The sequence below is a fragment of the Siphateles boraxobius genome, unplaced genomic scaffold, assembly GCF_051911475.1.
Source record: "Siphateles boraxobius isolate OS27281-9 unplaced genomic scaffold, OSU_SipBor_1 19, whole genome shotgun sequence".
Lineage (NCBI taxonomy): Eukaryota > Metazoa > Chordata > Actinopteri > Cypriniformes > Leuciscidae > Siphateles > Siphateles boraxobius.
Window position 1 is genome coordinate 1481046 of NW_027508799.1, and position 24828 is coordinate 1505873.

General features: G+C 43.7%; 1 long non-coding RNA gene and 10 other non-coding genes across 11 annotated transcripts; 10 read left to right on the plus strand and 1 right to left on the minus strand.

Moving 5' to 3' along the window:
• Positions 1–3505: 3505 nt before the first annotated feature.
• Positions 3506–3577, plus strand: trnap-agg (transfer RNA proline (anticodon AGG)). The gene has a single exon. It is a non-coding gene; the product is annotated as a tRNA-Pro (tRNA).
• Positions 3578–3665: 88 nt separating this feature from the next.
• Positions 3666–3739, plus strand: trnai-aau (transfer RNA isoleucine (anticodon AAU)). The gene has a single exon. It is a non-coding gene; the product is annotated as a tRNA-Ile (tRNA).
• A 242-nt stretch (positions 3740–3981) lies between these two features.
• trnaq-uug (transfer RNA glutamine (anticodon UUG)) lies at positions 3982–4053 on the plus strand. The gene has a single exon. It is a non-coding gene; the product is annotated as a tRNA-Gln (tRNA).
• Positions 4054–7197: 3144 nt separating this feature from the next.
• LOC143741461 (uncharacterized) lies at positions 7198–7993 on the minus strand. The gene is made up of 2 exons (XR_013205053.1): positions 7895–7993; positions 7198–7501 (listed from the first exon to the last, which is right to left on the minus strand). It is a non-coding gene; the product is annotated as an uncharacterized LOC143741461 (long non-coding RNA).
• Positions 7994–9048: 1055 nt separating this feature from the next.
• Positions 9049–9120, plus strand: trnaq-cug (transfer RNA glutamine (anticodon CUG)). Its single transcript has one exon. It is a non-coding gene; the product is annotated as a tRNA-Gln (tRNA).
• Positions 9121–9435: 315 nt separating this feature from the next.
• trnap-agg (transfer RNA proline (anticodon AGG)) lies at positions 9436–9507 on the plus strand. Its single transcript has one exon. It is a non-coding gene; the product is annotated as a tRNA-Pro (tRNA).
• Positions 9508–9762: 255 nt separating this feature from the next.
• trnaf-gaa (transfer RNA phenylalanine (anticodon GAA)) lies at positions 9763–9835 on the plus strand. The gene has a single exon. It is a non-coding gene; the product is annotated as a tRNA-Phe (tRNA).
• Positions 9836–10684: 849 nt separating this feature from the next.
• Positions 10685–10756, plus strand: trnaq-cug (transfer RNA glutamine (anticodon CUG)). Its single transcript has one exon. It is a non-coding gene; the product is annotated as a tRNA-Gln (tRNA).
• Positions 10757–19104: 8348 nt separating this feature from the next.
• On the plus strand, positions 19105–19177 carry trnaf-gaa (transfer RNA phenylalanine (anticodon GAA)). The gene has a single exon. It is a non-coding gene; the product is annotated as a tRNA-Phe (tRNA).
• A 90-nt stretch (positions 19178–19267) lies between these two features.
• On the plus strand, positions 19268–19339 carry trnaq-uug (transfer RNA glutamine (anticodon UUG)). The gene has a single exon. It is a non-coding gene; the product is annotated as a tRNA-Gln (tRNA).
• Positions 19340–19580: 241 nt separating this feature from the next.
• Positions 19581–19652, plus strand: trnaq-cug (transfer RNA glutamine (anticodon CUG)). Its single transcript has one exon. It is a non-coding gene; the product is annotated as a tRNA-Gln (tRNA).
• The last annotated feature ends 5176 nt before the right edge of the window (positions 19653–24828 follow it).

Consider the following 24828-nt stretch of genomic DNA (forward strand, 5'->3'; position numbering starts at 1 on the left):
AAATCTCGGTAGAACATTTTTTAGGTTCTTCGCGGAAGGGAGGGAAAAAACAGAGGTGATGCGCAACTGCTGACGTGGCGGTGAAATTGGCACTCTCAAACCGAGTCGGAATTGGGGAAACATAGGGTGCTTCTCAATATCCCTCCTCGTCTCCTCGTTCCTCTGTCCTCCATCCTTTGACCCGGAAACCGATCGAGCTCTGCCATCTTGAAGGACATCTCAATTCTCTAATTGCACCGCGAGGAGGCGAGGATCGAGGAGTGAGGAGGCTTTCAGAGGAGTCATGAGCGAGGATACAAAGGTGTATCCTATGCGGAAGTGTTTTATTGACTAAACGTGACGCACGTATACATTCTCCTCCCCCTTCACATCGGTCACAATCTGTTTTAAGTATACTTTACCTTTGCAGTTTATATAAACCACACATTACACATATTTCAACAGGGTATCTTGCTTTATTATTATTTATTATGAATTTCTTAAATAAACAAACTGCAACAACATGAGGGCAGATCCTTTGAGCGCTGCTGATGACGCTATGAAGTGACGCTCGAGTGATCAAGTATTCCAATGTATAAAAAAAGCTTTCATTCGATTCCTCCATCCTCATTGTTTGTCATTCATTACATTATTTTGAGCACAAGAAGATTTTTACTAAAACCTTTTAAAAAAAAGTTTAATTCATATATGTTATACTATACTATGTTATACACCAGTATACATATTTATGTTATCTTTTTAAATACTATGTTATACATATTTAAAAATACATGAATAGGCAAAAACAAGTGTTTTTTTGTTTCAACAAATGACTCTCAACTATGTTATAAAAGATATACCAAAACGATTTGATATACCATTTTAAGTTTTAGATCTGTTTGATGATCATATTATTATGAATTGTCATAAACGCCTTTATGTAATATTTGGTGTTTCTTAGTAATCTCTGCCACAAAAGCTAAACAAAACAAAACGATTTAAGCATGTTATGATACCAGCAAGATTGTACCAAGAAGTGTTATTTATTTTCTTATTAATAAGTTCTTCACACTATTTACAATTTGTACACAAGGCAATTCAAAGTGATTCACAGTTGTATAAAAAACAATAATGCTTATGCTCATAATAATAATAATAATAATATTCATTAATTATTATAATATTATAATAATTAATTACATAAAAAACAAATGCTGTAGCAAAATACTTTCAGTTGGAATATGACAGCTATGTAACGTTCTGTTTATGCCTGTGTCCTTTCAGATTATGTATGCATACCCGGTTTTACGAAGAACCTCTGAGGGTCGACTCCTTATGGGGCCAACTGAGGAGGCCAATAGGAGGAAGATCGGGTTGGCAGGGAGGGCCAGGTGTAAGGAGGAGGTCCTGGCTGAGGCCACTGCCTTTTTGAGGCAGAATGGAGGGAATCCTGGAGACCAGTTCCTGGTTCTGGCTCACTGCAAGATCCAGTTTGGGAAACACCAGGGTCAGAGGTTCCTGTGGCTGCTGGAGAACTCACTGGGGTATGCCTGCTATCTGGTCAGCAGCGTTTTGGGGGAGGAGGAGAGGGACAACCCGCTGTCGGACAACAAACACCTGTTCCTCAGATACACCTCGCAGATCAGGGAGGTAGGCGAGGCTGTGGAGGTGTATCATATAAAACAGGCCATGCTGCAGGAGGCCCAGAGGACAGGAGACTCTGGATGTCTGGTGGTGGAGTTTGGGGATTTTAAGGGTAGGTCAATGAATGAGGTGTATGAGGACCCAAGCAAGGAGGCCCAGGCTCTCATCACCTACCTGAAGAAGGCAAAGGCCAGGCCTAACACCAATATGGCCCTTTTCAAAGCATACGTGCTGAAGAGGCAGGCTCCAGCCCCTTGCCCACCACCACTGTGCCCACTGCATCTGTCCTCACTGCTGCTGTGCCCACTGCCACTGTGTCTGTTCCTCCTCCACCTACTGCCACTAAGAACGGCCACTGCTGGCGACCAATGTGAAGGCCCTGTTGGCGCGGGGGAAGCATTTATTTGCTTCACAGCTGGCACAAAAGATTTTGGCTCCAGCCAAACCCTGTAAGTGATTTGCAAGCTTTAAAATCATTACAGTATATATTATGCAGTATATATGTCTAACGAAAATACGTGTTCAACAGCTGCAGGACCACGTGTACATCCTGCGTCTGAGTCCGCAGCCCGGAGACAGCTCTTTACATGTGGTGAGTATCACTTAACGCATACAAGTGTGTTGGTGACATGTGCTTAGTGTTTTATGTTATTTTACAGACTCTGCTGCTACGGATTTTTTTGAGGAGGAAGATGACCTGGAGATGGCAACTGTAGCCTCGCAAGCTGAGGAACAACTTCCTCAAGGTATGTAAATCTTAAACAATATTTTACAAACAATTACAAATAAAACAAAACAGTATTTTTTAAATGACATATTATTTTATTTCACAACACAGAGGAATGGCACTTCTCAGGTGTCAATCTACATTCACTCTTTGAGTGAACATCCTCAAAGGAAAAAAGATAATTTAAAGGTGTATGTAAAAAGGTTTTATTTCATTTTTTATCGTAATCACTGACTAAAGCTCATTCTTGTCATCTCACACTCCCCTTGGAATAAGTGGCTGTTGTAGTGTTTGGTCTGCTTCGCTTCACACTTGGCTGATCCCATCTTTTTTTCTTCTTGTATTTCTTCTAATGGTGCTTGGATGAAAAACAGGATGATTTTCACTGCTTCCTGCCATCTTTTCATCATCATGTCGTCTCTCTACTAATCATACATGCTTTGCAGTAAACCTTGTAATCGCAGTAGCTGTCCAGCAGAGCTGAGAAAGTCATGCAGTGAAAGTCTAAAACAATAAGATAATTTTGTTGTGTTTTTTTACGCTCCAGCCACTGCAGGCTCGAGAGGCCCTGCTCCTGCCCCAGCTCGTGCTACTGCCCCTGCTCCTGCCCCTTATCCTGCTCCTCCAGCATTGTGGACCCCTGGCCAGGTGTCCCAGTCGCCTGCAGAGCTTCCTGTCCACTGGAAAGAGCAACTCCCATCTTTCCAGCAAGGCCTTCAACCCCTGTCCCTCTGCACCAGGACCATCCTCACTACAGCCACCCACAGGACTGCAGCGCCCTGCCCAGCCTCCTCTGCAGTCTCCTCCTCTGCGCCCTGCCTAGCCTCCTCTGCAGTCTCCTCCTCTGCGCCCTGCTCAGCCTCCTCTGCAGTCTCCTCCACAGCCTTCTGTCCAGCCAAGTGTTGCCTCTCCTCCTGCAACATCAACTGGGTCCAGTGTTGCAGACCAGGCTCCTGTAAGTAAGCTTCTCATTATTCGTGTGCAGGTGCTGCAGCGTGATTTCCAATGACCACAAAAAAAGAGGCCGCATTTCCTCTGTGCTGGAAACTTTGCACTGGCTACCTTTTAATTGTAGATTTAATCAAAAAATTGAGCTTTAAGCCATGCAAGCTGAAATGTTTGCGGCCCGGCAGCAGCAGGGGCGATGTATGTTTCGGCTCGTTGGTCTAGGGGTATGATTCTTGCTTAGGGTGCGAGGGGTCCCGGGTTCAAATCCCGGACGAGCCCATTATTAGGCTTTTCTTTTAATCTCTTCGGCCTGATTAGGGCAACCAGGATATTTCTGAGAAATTGGGGATAAAATGTGCCAGAGAGAGGCCGGTTAGCTCAGTTGGTTAGAGCGTGGTGCTAATAACGCCAAGGTCACGGGTTCGATCCCCGTACGGGCCACTCATTTTCTCTCTGGGACCTTCGCTCTGCTCTTCTCGAAAATGATGGGCGGTCTCCCAGACATCCCTGCTGGCTAAACCATACAAGTACCTGGCCGAAATAGCTCAGTTGGGAGACCGTTTGACTGAAGATCTGAAGGTCGCTGGTTCAATCCTGGGTTTCGGCAGAGGAACCACGTCTACCTGATTCCACCTAGCCTCATCGCTATCTGCCTCTCAGACAGCCAGCTAACAGAGTGTGTTGGTTCCATGGTGTAATGGTTAGCACTCTGGGCTTTGAATCCAGCAATCCGAGTTCAAATCTCGGTGGAATCTTTTTAGGTTCTTTGCGGAAGGGAGGGAAAAAACAGAGGTGATGCGCAACGGCTGACATGGCAGTGAAATTGACACTCTCAAACCGAGTCGGAATTGGGGAAACATGGGCTTAAAAAGCAAAGGCTTCATTTGCTCCTTGCTATCTTGCTTCTGGACTCAATTGCTGCGTTCCAAACCGCATACTTCCCTACTATATAGTATGGGAAAAAGAGTAGGCGAGCAAAAAAAGTAAGTTCGAATCCTCACTATTCATAAAAGAGTAGGCGAGAATTACCTGGTTGACGTACTAATTATCGCGAGATTTGGACGATAGTGCGTTCCAATATGCCTACTTTCCTACTATATAGTAGGCGAAAACAGTACGTGAAAGAAGCAGTACGTTCGAAACATCAGTATTCCTAAAAGAGTAGGCGAGAAGTTCCCGGATGATCTCCTGCTTTCGCCCAGACATTTGAGTGCTTTTCAGCTTGTACTCATCTATCCCAGTAGGCCACGCGAGAGCATACGTCATTATCAAACATCACGGAGATCAGCGACGCCGGGGGTTTTCAAATGTGAGTAAACACGGTTCCTTATGTGTTAAACTACAATAGAGTAGACGTTTTAACTGTTGAAGGTGTAAAGTAGTTAGACAGTATAGTATAGTTGTGATTTTGCTGTAAAAACATGTTTTGTATAGCTAGCTAACAGGGGAGCTCTAAGCACATGTAACGTCTCTAAAGTGGATTTACATAACCATATACATCTTAAACACGCTTATTTAAAATGTCTATTTACATCTGAAAGGAAAATATTGTAAGTATTGACATATTGCAGATGAGCACATCACAACATGAAAAAGACATCTGAGTGATGTATGTGTGGCATTATCATAGGATAGGATAACGTTAATTCACTGTTGTCAACACTGTTGACATTAGACTAATGTGCTGTAAATAAGTTAAATAAACAAATCTATAAAGTAACTAAACATGTTTTTATTCAGACTGGTGTGAGCACTGAGGATGAGGAGCCCAGAGCTGAATCCTGGAAACGGTGCCATGGATGAGACTGTCATAAGATCTCTCCATCTGCCCTTATCGCCTCAGATTGTGATGCGCAGAGCAGCAACAAGCTCCGGCACGAAGGCACGGTCACCTCTGGTGAATTCATCAGAATAAAGCCGCAGAATGGGAACCGCTGTGTTGAGATGGCAGTAGGATGTGGGCTTCAGCGCCCAAATACATGCTTGTAGTTTGAATAAAGATTTGTTTCATGTGCATGCATTTGTTTATTGTGTGATGGTTACTTTTATTTGTTCTTTTACTCATTTACTCATGTTTCTTATTGTTGTCAGTATATAAAATATAATTATTTAATGTATGCATTAATTCATTGCTTGACTGACAATTGAGATGTTCACGTGTATTCATCCATAACTCATATGACAAAACAAATTACATGTTGCTTGTTTTATTAAATTATATCATTTTTAGTATATAAAAAAAGTAATATACTTAAGTATTGGTCAGCATTTAATATTATTTTGTTTAAGTTTTGGGGTGGGCTAACAATGCAATTCATTCTGAGGTAATATTAATTTTTTATGAGCGATACTTGCATTTTTCGAGCATAAAGTCAACAGTTTCTCCAAAGGAGATCTTCGAGCAGCGGCCCGTCTCCTTGTGCACTGCAGACAGTAAACGCAGAGGAAAACTGTTCTAGGTTGTGCTGTCGAGTTACTGATGTTATGAAGTGTTAGTGCACCTGTCGCTCATATAATTTAAACTTATAAACTTATTACATAAAGATCATGGAAAGATACTAGTTGTATCTAACAATGAACAATCATAATGACAAAACAGAAAACATAAAGATCATTGGTTTGTGTACATCATAATATGATATTTATACACAGGAAAAAATAACAATAACAAGGCTAAATATCTTTAAATATAAATAGTTCTTCATAATACATTAAAAAATAGTTTTGTTGTTATTGTCTGAGGGATGAAACGAGAGGTAAATTCATCAAGAAAAGAGGAAAACTTGAAGGAGAAACTTTTTGGGTATAAAATAAAGAAATTAACAACATATTCAAGAGATATTTACAGATAGATGAATTAAACGTGTCGTTCATCTTTTAAGTTGTTGCGCTTGTGATAACGTGTCGTAGGTCACATGATAGCATCAACATGGCGGATGATGTCCGGATCGCATTCATAGGCTGCGTCCGAAACCGCATACTTCCCTACTATGTAGTAGGGAAAAAGCAGTAGGCGAGCGAATAAGTATGTCCGAATCCTTAGTATCCATAAAAGAGTAGGCGAGAATTACCAGAGTGACATACTAATTATCGCGAGATTCGGGCTCACGTATACTTATAGTGCGTCCGAATATTCCTACTTTCCTACTATATAGTAGGCGAAAACAGTATTTGAAAGGAGTAGTATGTCCGAAACCTCAGTACTCATAAAAGAGTAGGCGAGAAGTTCCCGGATGGCTTACTGCTTCAGCCCAGATTCTGAAGCAACCATCGACGGATACTTTTCTATCCCAGGAGGCCACGGGAGAGGATACGTCATTATCCAACATTACGATCAGCGACGCGGGTGTTTTCAAATGTGAGTAAACACGGTTCCTTGTGTTAAAACGTGTTGAAATACAGAAGACTAGAGTAAACTGTCGAATTGTTGAAGGTTTAAAGACGTTAGACAGTATAGTATAGTTGTGATTTTGCTGTAAAAACACGTTATTGTGTATTGCTATCAGGAGAGCTCCAGTAAGCACACATCTCCAAAGTAGATGTACATAAACCATATACCTCTTAAAGATGCTTATTTTAAATGTCTATTTACATCTGACAGGAAAATCTTCTACAAGTATTGCAGATGAGCACATCACAACATGAAATAGACATCTGATGTATGTGTGCTATTTTAGAAATTACTGTTGTGGCAACACTGTTTACATTAGATAAATGTGCTGTAAGTAAGGTAAATACACAAATCTATAAAGTAACTAAACATGTTATCTATTTTATTTGTCCATTAGTACTGTTGATAAATTTAGGAACATTTGGGGGAGAGGAGAGTGGCTCATGAAGCTGAATGCTGCATCAAAGGCTTTGAATGAGTATACTACAGAAATGAATAACAAAATCTATTTAAATCTTAAGTTGTAGTTTATTTTAATTATTGTAATTTCAAACACAGTTATTACAGCACTTTTCTCATTCGGATCTGAAATGTCTGCAGACTGGTGTGAGCACTGAGGATGGAGAGCCCGGAGCTGAATCCTGGAAATGGTGCCATGGATGAGACCCTCCATCACTCCACCGGCCCTTATCGCCTCAGAACAACCTCCGGCACGGAGGCACGGTCACCTGGTGGTCAGCTGATTCATCAGAATAAAGCCACAGAATGAGAACCGCTGTGTGGAGATGGCAGTAGGATGTGGGGTTCAGCGCCTGTAAATACATGCTTGTAGTTTGAATAAAGCTTTGTTTGTGTTGTTGACTTGTATATGCATTTGTTTATTCTGATGGTTACTTTTATTCATTATTTTACTTATCCATGTTTCTTATTGTTGTTGTCAGTAAATAAAATACAATTATTTAATACATTTATGCTTTAATTCATTGCTTGACTATAACTGTATTTACTGCATTTATCTAGTGTGTATTCATGCATATGTCATATGACAAAACAAATTACATTTTGCTTGTTTTTACTAAAATATACAATTTTCAGTAAAAACTAGTTTTGGTCAGCATTTATCATTATTATTGTGTAAGTTTTGGGGTGGGCTAGCGATGCAATTCATTCTGGGGTAATCTTGTTTTTTAAGGAGTGATACTTACATTTTTCTAGTATAAAAATCAACAGTCTTCTCCAAAGGTGAGATCTTCGAGCAGTCGTGTGCTGTGAGCAATGTGCAGACATTACAAACGCTGAGGAAAACTGTTCTATGTATGGCTGTCGAGTTACTGATGTTATGAGGTGTTAGTGCACCTGTCGCTCATATCATTTTTTATTGCAGAACTTATAGTTACATACCACATCAGGATGAACAATCATAATGACAGAAAACATAAATATGGGTTTGCATCCATCATAATATGATATTATATACACAGGAAAAAAAGAACAATGACAAGTTTAAATATCTTTGAATAATAGCGGTACAAACAAACTGATGTTGTTGTTGTTATTTATAATCCAGAGGGATGAAACATTCAACAAGAAAAAGAGGAAAACATAAAGGACAGCCCTTAGGGGCCCAAAAGGGCTTTTTGCTTGTGGGTGAACATTTTGGATTTAAAATAAAGAAATTAAAAACATATTCAAGAGATGACGATTTAGGTTTTTTGTAATGAAAAATTATATATTTAAGGTGTTATATATAAGTATTAATATATATATATATATATATATATATATATATATATATATATATATATATATATATATATATATATATATGTATATATATATATATATATATATATATATATATATATAGCATATTTAAACTGTTTGGTCACATTAGAAGCGTTACAAATAAGAACTTAAATCGACCCTAAATGTATTGGTTATACTACAATCACAAAATAAGCAGGTTTAATCAATATCAAGATATTACAGAGATTAATTAAACGTGTCGTTCATATCTTTTAAGTTGTTGCACTTGTGATAACGCGTCGTAGGTCACATGATAACGTCAACATGGCAGATGTCCGGTTCGCATTCATACTAAACGAGATTTGGCTATAAAGTACCTACTCTTTTAGCGCTCGTTAAGTAAGTACTTATTGAAATTAAGTACCTACTCATTGAGTATGCGGTTTCGGACGCAGCCATACTCAACGAGATTTGGCTATAAAGTACCTACTCTTTTAGCGCTCGTTAAGTAAGTACTCATTGAAATTAAGTACCTACTCATTGAGAATGCGGTTTGGAACGCAGCCAATGACTTAAATCTCTGCTGCTCATGGGAAAAGTTGACACACGCCAAGGTTCCATGGTGTCATGGTTAGCACTCTGGGCTCTGAATCCAGCGATCCGAGTTCAAATCTCGGTGGGACCTGCTTTTGCCAGGAATACGTGCAGTACCTCGTTCGAAAAAACTTTTTCGGCAGCACTGAGCCGCAAGAGCTCATCTAGGTAGTGCCCCATTTGAGCTAATTCTGCTCGATGATGGAGAGGAGGTGTCCATCGCTCTAAAAATAAAAAAGACGAGACGCGATCCCTAGCACGTGTGCAGGTGCTGCAGCGTGATTTCCAATGACCACAAAAAAAGAGGCCGCATTTCCTCTGTGCTGGTAACTTTGCACTGGCTACCTTTTAATTGTAGATTTAATTAAAGTATTGCACTTTAAGCCATGCAAGCTGAAATGTTTTCGGCCCGTTGGTCTAGGGGTATGATTCTCGCTTAGGGTGCGAGAGGTCCCGGGTTCAAATCCAGGACGAGCCCATTATCAGCCTTTGCTTTTAATCTCTTCAGCCTGATTAGGGCAACCAGGATATTTCTGAGAAATTGGGGATAAAATGAGCCAGAGAGAGGCCGGTTAGCTCAGTTGGTTAGAGCGTGGTGCTAATAGCGCCAAGGTCAAGGGTTCAATCCCCGTGCGGGCAACTCATTTTCTCTCTGGGACCTTCACTCTGCTCTTCTCGAAAATGACTGGCGGTCTCCCAGACATGCCTGCTGGCTAAACCGCACAAGTACCTGGCCGAAATAGCTCAGTTGGGAGAGCGTTAGACTGAAGATCTAAAGGTCCCTGGTTCAATCTCGGGTTTCGGCAGAGGAACCACGTCTAACTCTCTCAGTCGAGGTGGTCCATTGACCAATCGCCAGCTCCTATCTACCTGATTCCACCTAGCCTCATCGCTATCTGCCTCTCAGACAGCCAGCTAGCAGGGTGTGTTCGTTCCATGGTGTAATGGTTAGCACTCTGGGCTTTGAATCCAGCGATCCAAGTTCAAATCTAGGTGGGACCTGCATTTGCAGGAATGTGTGCAGTACCTCGTTCAAAAAACCATTTTCGGCAGCACTGAGCCGCAAGAGCTCATCTAGTTAGTGCCCCTTGAAGGGGGGGGTAAAAAGGATGGACAGCACTGGACAATGCAGGTATCGATCCCGCTACCCCTCGCATGCTAAGCGAGCGCTCTACTATTTGAGCTAATTCCCCTCGATGATGGAGAGAAGGTGTCCATCGCTCTCAAAGACAAAGACGAGGCGCGATCCCTAGCACGTGTGCAGGTGCTGCAGCGCGATTTCCAATGACCACAAAAAAACAGGCCGCATTTCCTCTGTGCTGGCAACTTTGCACTGGCTACCTTTTAATTGTAGATTTAATCAAAAAATTGCGCTTTGAATCCAGCGATCCGAGTTCAAATCTCGGTGGAACCTTTTTAGGTTCTTTGCGGAAGGGAGGGAAAAAACAGAGGTGATGCCCAACTGCTGACGTGGCGGTGAAATTGGCACTTTCAAACCGAGTCGGAATTGGGGAAACATGGGCTTAAAAAGCAAAGGCTTCATTTCCTCCTTGCTATCGTGCTTCTGGACTCAATGACTTAAATCCTTGCTATCGTGCTTCTGGACTCAATGACTTAAATCTCTGCTGCTCATGGGAAAAGTTGACACACGCCAAGGTTCCATGGTGTAATGGTTAGCACTCTGGGCTCTGAATCCAGCGATCCGAGTTCAAATCTCGGTGGGACCTGCTTTTGCCAGGAATGTGTGCAGTACCTCGTTCGAAAAAACTTTTTCGGCAGCACTGAGCCGCAAGAGCTCATCTAGGTAGTGCCCCTTGAAGGGGGGCGTAAAAAGGATGGACAGCACTGGAGAATGCAGGCATCGATCCCACTACCTCTCGCTTGCGCCTACTGCTTCCTACCTATTGAGCCAAAGTAAGCCCAAAGTAAGCCCACGTGAGCCAATCGTGTTACTCTGCTGTGGCTTACTTTTGACCAATCGCGTTCTCTCCTGTGGCTTACTTTTGACCAATCGTGTTTCTCTCCTGTGGCTTACTTTTGACCAATCGCCTTTCTCTCCTGTGGCTTACTTTTGACCAATCGCGTTTCTCTCCTGTGGCTTACTTTTGACCAATCGGCGACCGCCATTATTAGGCAAGGCAAGGCAAGTTTATTTATATAGCACATTTCATACACAATGGTAATTCAAAGTGCTTTACATAGAAGAAATTAAAATAATCAAAATAAATCAGAATAATTAAAACAGTTTGGAATAAAAGATAATATACAGAAATAATCAAATGAAATCAGAATAATTAAAACATAAAATAAAATACAGTGCAAACAGTCGGACGAACAGTGGCACAGTGCTCATTCAGTAAATGCACAGTTAAACAGATGTGTTTTGAGTCTGGATTTGAATGTGACTACTGTAGGAGCACATCTGATCTCTTCTGGAAGCTGGTTCCAGCTGCGGCTGGCATAGTAGCTAAAAGCAGACTCGCCATGCTTAGAGTGAACCCTTGGTATTTCTAGCTGATGTGATCCTAATGATCTGAGTGATCTGTTGGGTTTATATTCACTGAGCATATCTGCAATGTATTGAGGTCCTAGGCCATTGAATGATTTATATACCAGTAATAATACTTTAAAATCAATCCTAAATGTAACTGGCAGCCAGTGTAAAGACCTGAGGACTGGTGTGATGTGTTCATATTTTCTGGTTCTGCTCAGAATCCTAGCAGCAGCGTTCTGTATGAGCTGCAACTGTCTTATGGTCTTTTTGGGAAGGCCAGTGAGAAGTCCATTACAATAATCCACCCTACTGGTGACGAAAGCATGCACAAGTTTTTCTAAGTCTTGACTGGAAACAAAGCATCTAATTCTTGCAATATTTTTCAGGTGATAATATGCTGATTTATTTATTGCTTTGACATGACTACTGAAACTAAGGTCTGACTCTAGAGACACACCCAGATTCCTGACTTGATTTTTAGTTGTTTGACCCCTAGACTGAAGGTATGCGTTCACCTTGAGAACTTCATCTTTGTTTCCAAACGCAATGACTTCAGTTTTGTCTTTGTTTAACTGAAGAAAGTTTTGGCACATCCAATTGTTTACTTCATCAATGTATTGGCAAAGGGAGTCAATGGGGCTGTAATCGTTAGGCGATAGGGATAAGTAGAGCTGTGTGTCGTCTGCATAGCTATGGTAAGCGATTTGGTTCTTTCTCATTATTTGGCTCATTGGGAGCATGTACAGGTTGAATAGGAGTGGCGCAAGAATTGAGCCTTGAGGGACTCCGCATGTCATGGATGTCCACTCAGACTTATGGTCTCCTATACTCACATAATAACCTCTGCCTCCTAAGTATGACCTGAACCATTTTAGGACTATCCCAGAAAGCCCGATCCAGTTTTCCAGCCTGTCTAGAAGTATTTTGTGATCGACAGTGTCAAATGCAGCACTGAGGTCGAGTAGTACCAGCACTGATAATTTGCCTGTATCAGTATTTAAGCGAATATCATTTATTATCTTTATGAGCGCGTCCTCTGTACTGTGGTGCGGTCGGAAACCAGATTGAAAATGGTCAAAGTATCCATTCGAGCTTAAGAATTTGTTCAGCTGATTGAAGACAACTTTTTCAATGATCTTGCCTATGAAAGGAAGATTTGATATCTGTCTATAGTTGTTTAATATGGTCTTATCCAGATTGCTCTTTTTCAGGAGGGGCTTGACGACAGCAGTTTTCAGGGAGGTCGGAAAACTCCCAGAGAGAAGTGAGGCATTTACCACTTCCAGGAGATCTGCTTCTAAGCTGTGTAACACATTTTTGAAAAAAGATGTGGGAAGTGCGTCAAGGGCGCAGGTTGATGTTTTTAGTTGCTTCCAAAATTTTCCCATCAATTTCTTCGAAATCAGACATAGTGGCTACTTTCTCGTGCTGTTGTATGATCTGCCTGACCCCAGCGCAACTCAAGGATGAGCTGATCACCTTTCTGATATTATTGATTTTCTCAGAGAAGAAAGAAGTAAACTCACTGCACTTTCTCACTGAGAGCATTTCACTGGGATCTGGCTTGGGGGGGTTGTCAGTCTCTCTACAGTAGCAAAAAGAGTGCGCGTGTTGTTTATATTGCTGTTTATAATATTCGAGAAAAAAGTCTGTCTAGCTTTGCTTAGTTCCTTATTGAAAGCATGGAGGCTGTCTTTGTAGATGTTATAATGGACTACAAGTTTTGTCTTCCGCCACATGCGCTCTGCTTTTCTGCATTGTCTTTTCATATTTTGCACTGCTGTTGAGTTTCTCCAAGGTGCTTTTTGTCTGCCACTCTTCTTCCTGACTTTCACAGGAGCAATATCATCAATTACACTCTTAACTTTTGAGTTAAAAGAATCCCGGAGAAAATCAACAGAGTCAGCAGATATGCTTGGTGTTAAAGATATAGCCTTCATAAATAGTACACTAGTGTTCTCATTTAAGCATCTCTTCTTGACAGACACAGATCTAGCTTCAATGGCAGGAGAGATCAATATATCAAAGAAAATACAAAAATGATCAGACAGTGCTACATCCTTAATAACAATTGATGAAATGTTTAGACCCTTACTGATAAGTAAATCTAGAGTGTGTCCACGATTATGTGTGGGTCCATGTACATGCTGAGTCAGATCAAAAGTTTTTAAAACAGTTTTGATTTCTTTTGCAATATTGTTTTCTGCATTATCTATGTGAATGTTAAAATCTCCAGCAATGGCAAAGCAGTCAAACTCTGAGGAAATTGTTGATAACAGTTCTGTTAAGTTCTCAGCAAAAGCTGGAGAGTATTTTGGAGGCCTGTAAACAATGATAAGTAAAATGCGTGGAGCACCTTTTAACACAATACCGAGATACTCGAAAGACGGGTAATTCCCAAATGATATTTGCTTACATTGAGAGACATCTTTATAAAGAGCAGCTAAACCTCCGCCTCTTCTGACAGCTCTGCAGACACTCATAAAAGTAAAGTTAGGAGGGGCTGTTTCATTGAGGACTGTTGCACTGCAACTTTCTTCTAGCCAAGTTTCATTTAGCAACATAAAATCCAGGTTGTATGTGGTTATTAAGTCGTTGACTAAAAGTGATTTATTTTTAAGTGAAAGGATGTTTAAAAGTGCTAACTTAACAGTCTTACTTTTTGTCCCCACAGCAAACTTGGTATGTCGTGTAATAGGCACCAGATTAGATGGGTTTGCTGTACGGCTTTTGAAGGCCTTAGACTTTCTATCATGTAATTGAACAGCAATAGAAAAAGATACAGGCACACTGGGTTCCCGCTGGTTCTGTAAACATTTGAGAAAGTTATTGTTATCATAGCGGGGACCCGACACATATCACTGAGAGCTGGTATCAGTTGTTTTTGGTTCACCTCGAGCCGCTGGGGGAGGGTGTGGGCCCTGGCGCTGTGGCAGAGGCCGAAGAGCTCACAGGAGGAGGGAGAGGGCGAGCTGGGCCCGCAGGCTTTGGTGGTTGTGGGGCCTGGCGTTTTTTGGTTGGTATCTGGGGGCTCGCAGCAAAAGAGTGGGATAGTCTAGTTCCAGCATGCACCAGTTGTTCCATTTTCTCTGAGAAGCACAGAAGTGGAGATTCTGGAGAGAGTGATAATGTTTCCGGTGAGAGGGATTTTTGCTCTGGTGTTATTGGAGGCTGTAATATGCTGTCCTGGTTTCCCTGGCTGTTTTCCAGAAAGTCGTCTATGGGTGCTGTATCTTGGAGCAGTGCTGGTATGTCACAGTCTGTCTGTGGTGAGCTCTGTGGGCAGGGCTCAGCTGAGATTGTGTCCGTGAGCAGAGGTTGTTGTGGCTGAGTGGTGTTATCACTGTCCTTGTGTGATGTGTCAACCGCATGTCCATTCAGGTGCTAAAGTGAAATCCTGTGGTCATTCATACTGTATCCAGGTGTGTGTGTGCCATTCAGGTTGAGTGGATTGGCACACATTGCAGAAGGATGACGGAGGGAGAAGTAGATATTGTCCTTTAGCACTCTTGAACCAAGTTTGGTTGGGTGGTGGCCATCCTGTTGAAACAGTTGCCTCTGACTCCAGAAAAGATTGAAGTTGTCAATAAAGTTCACTCCTTTTATATTGCAGGTTTTTTGCAGCCATGTATTAAGCCCAAGCAACCGTGAAAATCTGTTTGTTCCTCTTGCTGGGAGTGGTCCACTGATGAATGTTTGAACTTTCAGTCTTTTAAGTGTTTCAAAAAGTTAATTGAAATCCTTTTTAAGAAGTTCCGACTGCTCTTTATGAATATCATTCTTCCCCACATGAATGATGAGTCGATTTGCAGTCTTATGTTTCATCAGAATGTTCTGAAGTTCCCTGTTTACATCAGAAGTTGTTGCTTGTGGAAGGCAGCACGTTGTTGTATCCCTGCTATTAATGTTTCTGATTACGGAGTCGCCCACTATCAGAGTCCTGGGCTCGGCTGCACTGTGAGCTGAGTGCCGCTGTCTGCTCGACCTTGAGCCCCAGTTAGCATCAGTGTTAGCTACTGGCTGATTCTGTCTGTGTGCGATCACATTCATCAAATTTGGGGATTCCTCATTCATTAATACTTCAAATCTGTTCTCAAGATGTATAGGCGGTGGTAGGAGACCAGTGTTTGCAGTCCTTGTCAGTGCCGTATCTGGGGTAGAGGATGCTACTGCAGTAATATGTGATGCTCGTGACAATCTGATGTCTCGAGTGCCTTTGGGTCTCGCACCCTGTTTGTGCCATCGATTAGTAAAACGATCGGCTTGTTTCTCTACACTCAGTATGGCCTGTCGAGAAGCACTAGATTCAGTGGGAGGCTGGTCGAATAAAATAATTCTGCTTTTTTTTGTAGTAATCCAAGCGTTTGAGCACTGTGCTGATTTGCTGAAGTTAAAATTAGGTGATAAAAGGAGATAAATTATAGAAATATAAAAGCGATAGAGCAAAGCGTGGAGCAGTAAGCGAGAGCGTCCGAACAGTAGCTGAGCAGGAAGTAGTCGTCATCAGTAGTAATTATCGTCATCTTTGCAACAGGTAAGTCTATTCTTCACGACTGTATAATCGATCATTATTTATTCATAAACAGTGTTTGTTTTTACACAATTAAACATGCCAATAAAGCTAGCTGGCGTGTAATAGCACACGTTTTCTTCTGTACATGTGAACCTGCAACTTTACCATGATACATGATACATGGCATGATACCAGCAAGATTGTACCAAGAAGTGTTATTGATTTTCTTATTAATAAGTTCATCACACTATTTACAATTTGTACACAAGGCAATTCAAAGTGATTCACAGTTGTATAAAAACAATAATGCTTATGCTCATAATAATAATAATCATTAATTATTATAATATTATAATAATTAATTACATAAAAAATAAATGCTGTAGTAAAATACTTTCAGTTGGAATATGACAGCTATGTAACGTTCTGTTTATGCCTGTGTCCTTTCAGATTATGTATGCATACCCGGTTTTACGAAGAACCTCTGAGGGTCGACTCCTTATGGGGCCAACTGAGGAGGCCAATAGGAGGAAGATCGTGTTGGCAGGGAGGGCCAGGTGTAAGGAGGAGGTCCTGGCTGAGGCCACTGCCTTTGTGAGGCAGAATGGAGGGAATCCTGGAGACCAGTTCCTGGTTCTGGCTCACTGCAAGATCCAGTTTGGGAAACACCAGGGTCAGAGGTTCCTGTGGCTGCTGGAGAACTCACTGGGGTATGCCTGCTATCTGGTCAGCAGCATTTTGGGGGAGGAGGAGAGGGACAACCCGCTGTCTGACAACAAACACCTGTTCCTCAGATACACCTCGCAGATCAGGGAGGTAGGCGAGGCTGTGGAGGTGTGTCATATAAAACAGGCCATGCTGCAGGAGGCCCAGAGGACAGGAGACTCTGGATGTCTGATGGTGGAGTTTGGGGATTTTAAGGGTAGGTCAATGAAGGAGGTGTATGAGGACCCAAGCAAGGAGGCCCAGGCTATTATCATCACCTACCTGAAGAAGGCAAAGGCCGGGCCTAACACCAATATGGCCCTTTTCAAAGCATACGTGCTGAAGAGGCAGGCTCCAGCCCACGTGCCCACCACCACTGTGCCCACTGCATCTGTCCTCACTGCTGCTGTGCCCACTGCCACTGTGTCTGTTCCTCCTCCACCTACTGCCACTAAGAACAGGCCACTGCTGGCGACCAATGTGAAGGCCCTGTTGGCGTGGGGGAAGCATTTATCTGCTTCACAGCTGGCACAAAAGATTTTGTCTCCAGCCAAACCCTGTAAGTGATTTGCAAGCTTTAAAATAATTACAGTATATATTATGCAGTATATATGTCTAACGAAAATACGTGTTCAACAGCTGCAGGACCACGTGTACCACCTGCGTCTGAGTCCGCAGTCCGGAGACAGCTCTTTACATGTGGTGAGTATCACTTAACGCATACAAGTGTGTTGGTGACATGTGCTTAGTGTTTTATGTTATTTTACAGACTCTGCTGCTACGGATTTTTTTGAGGAGGAAGATGACCTGGAGATGGCAACTGTAGCCTCGCAAGCTGAGGAACAACTTCCTCAAGGTATGTAAATCTTAAACAATATTTTACAAACAATTACAAATAAAACAAAACAGTATTTTTTAAATGACATATTATTTTATTTCACAACACAGAGGAATGGCACTTCTCAGGTGTCAATCTACATTCACTCTTTGAGTGAACATCCTCAAAGGAAAAAAGATAATTTAAAGGTGTATGTAAAAGGTTTTATTTCATTTTTTATCGTAATCACTGACTAAAGCTCATTCTTGTCATCTCACACTTCCCCCACTCCCCTTGGAATAAGTGGCTGTTGTAGTGTTTGGTCTGCTTCGCTTCACACTTGGCTGATCCCATCTTTTTTTCTTCTTGTATTTCTTCTAATGGTGCTTGGATGAAAAACAGGATGATTTTCACTGCTTCCTTCCATCTTTTCATCATCATGTCATCTCTCTACTAATCGTACATGCTTTGCAGTAAACCTTGTAATCGCAGTAGCTGTCCAGCAGAGCTGAGAAAGTCATGCAGTGAAAGTCTAAAACAATAAGATAATTTCGTTGTGTTTTTTTACGCTCCAGCCACTGCAGGCTCGAGAGGCCCTGCTCCTGCCCCGGCTCGTGCTACTGCCCCTGCTCCTGCCCCTTATCCTGCTCCTCCAGCATTGTGGACCCCTGGCCAGGTGTCCCAGTCGCCTGCAGAGCTTCCTGTCCACTGGAAAGAGCAACTCCAATCTTTCCAGCAAGGCCTTCAACCCCTGTCCCTCTGCACCAGGACCATCCTCACTACAGCCACCCACAGGACTGCAGCGCCCTGCCCAGCCTCCTCTGCAGTCTCCTCCTCTGCGGCCTGCCCAGCCTCCTCTGCAGTCTCCTCCTCTGCGCCCTGCCCAGCCCCTCTGCAGTCTCCTCCTCTGCGCCCTGCTCAGCCTCCTCTGCAGTCTCCTCCACAGCCTTCTGTCCAGCCAAGTGCTGCCTCTGCTCCTGCAACATGAACTGGGTCCAGTGTTGCAGACCAGGCTCCTGTAAGTAAGCTTCTCATTATTCGTGTGCAGGTCCTGCAGCGTGATTTCCAATGACCACAAAAAAAGATGCCGCATTTCCTCTGTGCTGGAAACTTTGCACTGGCTACCTTTTAATAGTAGATTTAATCAAAAAATTGCGCTTTAAGCCATGGAAGCTGAAATGTTTGCGGCCCGGCAGCAGCAGGGAGGATGTATGTTTCGGCTCGTTGGTCTAGGGGTATGATTCTCGCTTAGGGTGCGAGAGGTCCCGGGCTCAAATCCCAGACGAGCCCATTATTAGGCTTTGCTTTTAATCTCTTCAGCCTGATTAGGGCAACCAGGATATTTGTGAGAAATTGCGGATAAAATGTGCCAGAGAGAGGCCGGTTAGCTCAGTTGCTTAGAGCGTGGTGCTAATAACGCCAAGGTGGCGGGTTTTCATCCCCGTACGGGCCACTCATTTTCTCTCTGGGACCTTCGCTCTGCTCTTCTCGAAAATGACGGGCGGTCTCCCAGACATCCCTTCTGGCTAAACCATACAAGTATCTGGCCGTAATAGCTCAGTTGGGAGAGCGTTAGACTGAAGATCTAAAGGTCCCTGGTTCAATACCAGGTTTCGGCAGAGGAACCATGTCCGCCTCTTTTAGTCTACCTGATTCCACCTAGCCTCATCGCTATCTGACTCTCAGACAGCCAGCTAGCAGAGTGTGTTGGTTCCATGGTGTAATGATTAGCACTCTGGGCTTTGAATCCAGAAGTCTGAGTTCAAATCTCGGTGGAACCTTTTTAGGTTCTTTGCGGAAGGGAGGGAAGAAACAGAGGTGATGCGCAACTGCTGACGTGGCGGTGAAATTGGCACTCTCAAACCGAGTCGGAATTGGGGAAACATGGGCTTAAAAAGCAAAGGCTTCATTTGCTCCTTGCTATCGTGCTTCTGGACTCAATGACTTAAATCCTTGCTATCGTGCTTCTGGACTCAATGACTTAAATCTCTGCTGCTCATGGGAAAAGTTGACACACGCCAAGGTTCCATCGTGTAATGGTTAGCACTCTGGGCTCTGAATCCAGCGATCCGAGTTCAAATCTCGGTGGGACCTGCTTTTGCCAGGAATGTGTGCAGTACCTCGTTCGAAAAAACTTTTTCGGCAGCACTGAGCCGCAAGAGCTCATCTAGGTAGTGCCCCTTGAAGTGGGGCGTAAAAAGGATGGACAGCACTGGAGAATGCAGGCATCGATCCCACTACCTCTCGCTTGCGCCTACTGCTTCCTACCGATTGAGCCAAAGTAAGCCCAAAGTAAGCCCACGTGAGCCAATTGTGTTTCTCTGCTGTGGCTTACTTTTGACCAATCTTGTTCTCTCCTGTGGCTTACTTTTGACCAATCGTGTTTCTCTCCTGTGGCTTACTTTTGACCAATCGCCTTTCTCTCCTGTGGCTTACTTTTGACCAATCGCGTTTCTCTCCTGGCTCTGCTCCTGTGGCTTACTTTTGACCAATCGGCGACCGCTGTTATTATCGTCATCTTTGCAATCTTTGCAACAGGTAAGTCTATTCTTCACGACTCTATAATCGATCATTATTTATTCATAAACAGTGTTTGTTTTTAGACAATTAAACATGGCAATAAAGCCAGCTAGCGTGTAAAAGCACACGTTTTCTTCTGTACATGTGAACCTGCAAGTTTACCATGATATACAGTAAAAAAAATTGTCACTACTGTCAAGATAATTAGCCGACCACTAATTAAGCTATATCCTCCTTAAACCATTTTTTTGTTGTAGTTAATTTAGTATTTTTTGTGTCATTCATTACATTATTTTGAGCACAAGAAGATTTTTACTAAAACCTTTAAAAAAAAAAGTTTAATTCATATATGTTATACTATACTATGTTATACACCAGTATACATATTTATGTTATCTTTTTAAATACTATGTTATACATATTTAAAAAGACATGAATAGGCAAAAACAAGTGTTTTTTTGTTTCAACAAATGATTCTCAACTATGTTATAAAAGATATACCAAAACGATTTGATATACCATTTTAAGTTTTAGATCTGTTTGATGATCATATTATTATGAATTGTCATAAACGCCTTTATGTTATATTTGGTGTTTCTTAGTAATCTCTGCCACAAAAGCTAAACAAAACAAAACGATTTAAGCATGGCATGATACCAGCAAGATTGTACCAAGAAGTGTAATTTATTTTCTTATTAATTAGTTCATCACACTATTTACAATTTGTACACAAGGCAATTCAAAGTGATTCACAGTTGTATAAAAAACAATAATGCTTATGCTCATAATAATAATAATCATTATACATAATACATAAAAAAAATGCTGTAGTAAAATACTTTCAGTTGGAATATGACAGCTATGTAACGTTCTGTTTATGCCTGTGTCCTTTCAGATTATGTATGCATACCCGGTTTTACGAAGAACCTCTGAGGGTCGACTCCTTATGGGGCCAACTGAGGAGGCCAATAGGAGGAAGATCGTGTTGGCAGGGAGGGCCAGGTGTAAAGAGGAGGTCTTGGCTGAGGCCACTGCCTTTGTGAGGCAGAATGGAGGGAATCCTGGAGACCAGTTCCTGGTTCTGTCTCACTGCAAGATCCAGTTTGGGAAACACCAGGGTCAGAGGTTCCTCAGGCTGCTGAAGAACTCACTGTGGTATGCCTGCTATCTGGTCAGCAGCATTTTGGGGGAGGAGGAGAGGGACAACCCGCTGTCGGACAACAAACACCTGTTCCTCAGATACACCTCGCAGATCAGGGAGGTAGGCGAGGCTGTAGAGGTGTATCAGAAAAAAACAGGCCATGCTGCAGGATGCCCACAGGACAGGAGACTCTTGGTGTCTGATGGTGGAGTTTGGGGATTTTAAGGGTAGGTCAATAAAGGAGGTGTATGAGGACCCAAGCAAGGAGGCCCAGGCTCTCATCACCTACCTGAAGAAGGCAAAGGCCGGGCCTAACACCAATATGGCCCTTTTCAAAGCATACGTGCTGAAGAGGCAGGCTCCAGCCCACGTGCCCACCGCCACTTTGCCCACTGCATCTGTCCTCACTGCTGCTGTGCCCACTGCCACTGTGTCTGTTCCTCCTCCACCTACTGCCACTAAGAACAGCCCACTGCTGGCGACCAATGTGAAGGCCCTGTTGGCGCGGGGGAAGCATTTATTTGCTTCACAGCTGGCACAAAAGATTTTGTCTCCAGCCAAACCCTGTAAGTGGGTAAGTTTTTTCTTTTTTCTCCAGCCACTGCAGGCTCGAGAGGAACTCCTCCTGCCCCGGCTCGTGCTACTGCCCCTGCTCCTGCCCCTTATCCTGCTCCTCCAGCATTGTGGACCCCTGGCCAGATGTCCCAGTCGCCTGCAGAGCTTCCTGTCCACTGGAAAGAGCAACTCCCATCTTTCCAGCAAGGCCTTCAACCCCTGTCCCTCTGCACCAGGACCATCCTCACTACAGCCACCCACAGGACTGCAGCGCCCTGCCCAGCCTCCTCTGCAGTCTCCTCCTCTGCGCCCTGCCCAGCCTCCTCTGCAGTCTCCTCCTCTGCGCCCTGCCCAGCCTCCTCTGCAGTCTCCTCCTCTGCGCCCTGCCCAGCCTCCTCTGCAGTCTCCTCCTCTGCGCCCTGTTCAGCCTCCTCTGCAGTCTCCTCCACAGCCTTCTGTCCAGCCAAGTGCTGCCTCTGCTCCTGCAACATCAACTGGGTCCAGTGTTGCAGACCAGGCTCCTGTAAGTAAGCTTCTCATTATTCGTGTGCAGGTGCTGCAGCGTGATTTCCAATGACCACAAAAAAAGAGGCCGCATTTCCTCTGTGCTGGAAACTTTGCACTGGCTACCTTTTAATTGTAGATTTAATCAAAAAATTGCGCTTTAAGCCATGCAAGCTGAAATGTTTGCGGCTCGGCAGCAGCAGGGAGGATGTATGTTTCGGCTCATTGGTATAGGGGTATGATTCTCGCTTAGGGTGCGAGAGGTCCCTGGTTCAAATCCCGGATGAGCCCATTATTAGGCTTTGCTTTTAATCTCTTCAGCCTGATTAGGGCAACCATGATATTTATATCCCGGGTTTCGGCAGAGGAACCACGTCCGCCTCTTTTAGTCTACCTGATTCCACCTAGCCTCATCGCTATCTGCCTCTCAGACAGCCAGCTATCAGGAAGTGTTGGTTCCATGGTGTAATGGTTAGCACTTTGGGCTTTGAATCCAGCGATCCAAGTTCCAATCTCGGTAGAACCTTTTTAGGTTCTTTGCGGAAGGGTGGGAAAAAGCAGAGGTGATGCGCAACTGCTGACGTGGCAGTGAAATTGGCAATCTCAAACAGAGTCGGAATTGGGGAAACATGGGCTTAAAAAGCAAAGGCTTCATTTGCTCCTTGCTATCGTGCTTTTGGACTCAATGACTTAAATCTCTGCTGCTCATGGGAAAAGTTGACACACGCCAAGGTTCCATGGTGTAATGGTTTGCACTCTTGGCTCTGAATCCAGCGATCCGAGTTCAAATCTCGGTGGGACTTGCTTTTGCCAGGAATGTGTGCAGTACCTCGTTCGAAAAAACATTTTCGGCAGCATTGAGCCGGAAGAGCTCATCTAGGTAGTGCCTCTTGAAAGGGGGCGTAAAAAGGAAGGACAGCACTGGAGAATGCAGGCATCGATCCCGCTACCTCTCGCATGCTAAGCGAGCGCTCTACCATTTGAGCTAATTCCCCTCGATGATGGAGAGGAGGTGTCCATCGCTCTCAAAGACAAAGACGAGGTGCGATCACTGGCTACCTTTTAATTGTAGATCCGAGTTCAAATCTCGGTGGGACCTGCATTTGCCAGGAATGTGTGCAGTACCTCGTTCGAAAAAACATTTTCGGCAGCACTGAGCCGTAAGAGCTCATCTAGGTAGTGCCCCTTGAAGGGGGGGCGTAAAAAGGATGGACAGCACTGGAGAATGCAGGCATCGATCCCACTACCTCTCGCTTGCGCCTACTGCTTCCTACCGATTGAGCCAAAGTGAGCCCAAAGTAAGCCCACGTGAGCCAATCGTGTTTCTCTGCTGTGGCTTACTTTTGACCAATCGCGTTCTCTCCTGTGGCTTACTTTTGACCAATCGTTTTTCTCTCCTGTGGCTTACTTTTGACCAATCGCCTTTCTCTCCTGTGGCTTACTTTTGACCAATCGCGTTTCTCTCCTGGCTCTGCTCCTGTGGCTTACTTTTGACCAATCGGCGACCGCTATTATTATCGTCATCTTTGCAATCTTTGCAACAGGTAAGTCTATTCTTCACCACTGTATAATCGATCATTATTCATTCATAAACAGTGTTTGTTTTTGGACAATTAAACATGCCAATAAAGCTAGCTAGCGTGTAATAGCACACGTTTTATTCTGTAGATGTGAACCTGCAACTTTACCATGATATACAGTAAAAAACATGCCACTACTGTCAAGATAATTAGCCGACCGCTAATTAAGCTATATCCTCCTTAAACCATTTTTTTGTTGTTGTTAATTTAGTATTTTTTTGTGTCATTCATTACATTATTATATACATTACTCCAGCCCACGTGCCCACCACCACTGTGCCCACTGCATCTGTCCTCACTGATGCTGTGCCCACTGCCACTGTGTCTTTTCCTCCTCCACCTACTGCCACTAAGAACAGGCCACTGCTGTCGACCAATGTGTAGGCCCTGTTGGCGCGGGGGAAGCATTTATTTGCTTCACAGCTGGCACAAAAGATTTTGTCTCCAGCCAAACCCTGTAAGTGGGTAAGTTTTTTCTTTTTTCTCCAGCCACTGCAGGCTCGAGAGGCCCTGCTCCTGCCCCGGCTCGTGCTACTGCCCCTGCTCCTGCCCCTTATCCTGCTCCTCCAGCATTGTGGACCCCTGGCCAGGTGTCCCAGTCCCCTGCAGAGCTTCCTGTCCACTGGAAAGAGCAACTCCAATCTTTCCAGCAAGGCCTTCAACCCCTGTCCCTCTGCACCAGGACCATCCTCACTACAGCCACCCACAGGACTGCAGCGCCCTGCCCAGCCTCCTCTGCAGTCTCCTCCTCTGCGGCCTGCCCAGCCTCCTCTGCAGTCTCCTCCTCTGCGCCCTGCCCAGCCCCTCTGCAGTCTCCTCCTCTGCGCCCTGCTCAGCCTCCTCTGCAGTCTCCTCCACAGCCTTCTGTCCAGCCAAGTGCTGCCTCTGCTCCTGCAACATGAACTGGGTCCAGTGTTGCAGACCAGGCTCCTGTAAGTAAGCTTCTCATTATTCGTGTGCAGGTACTGCA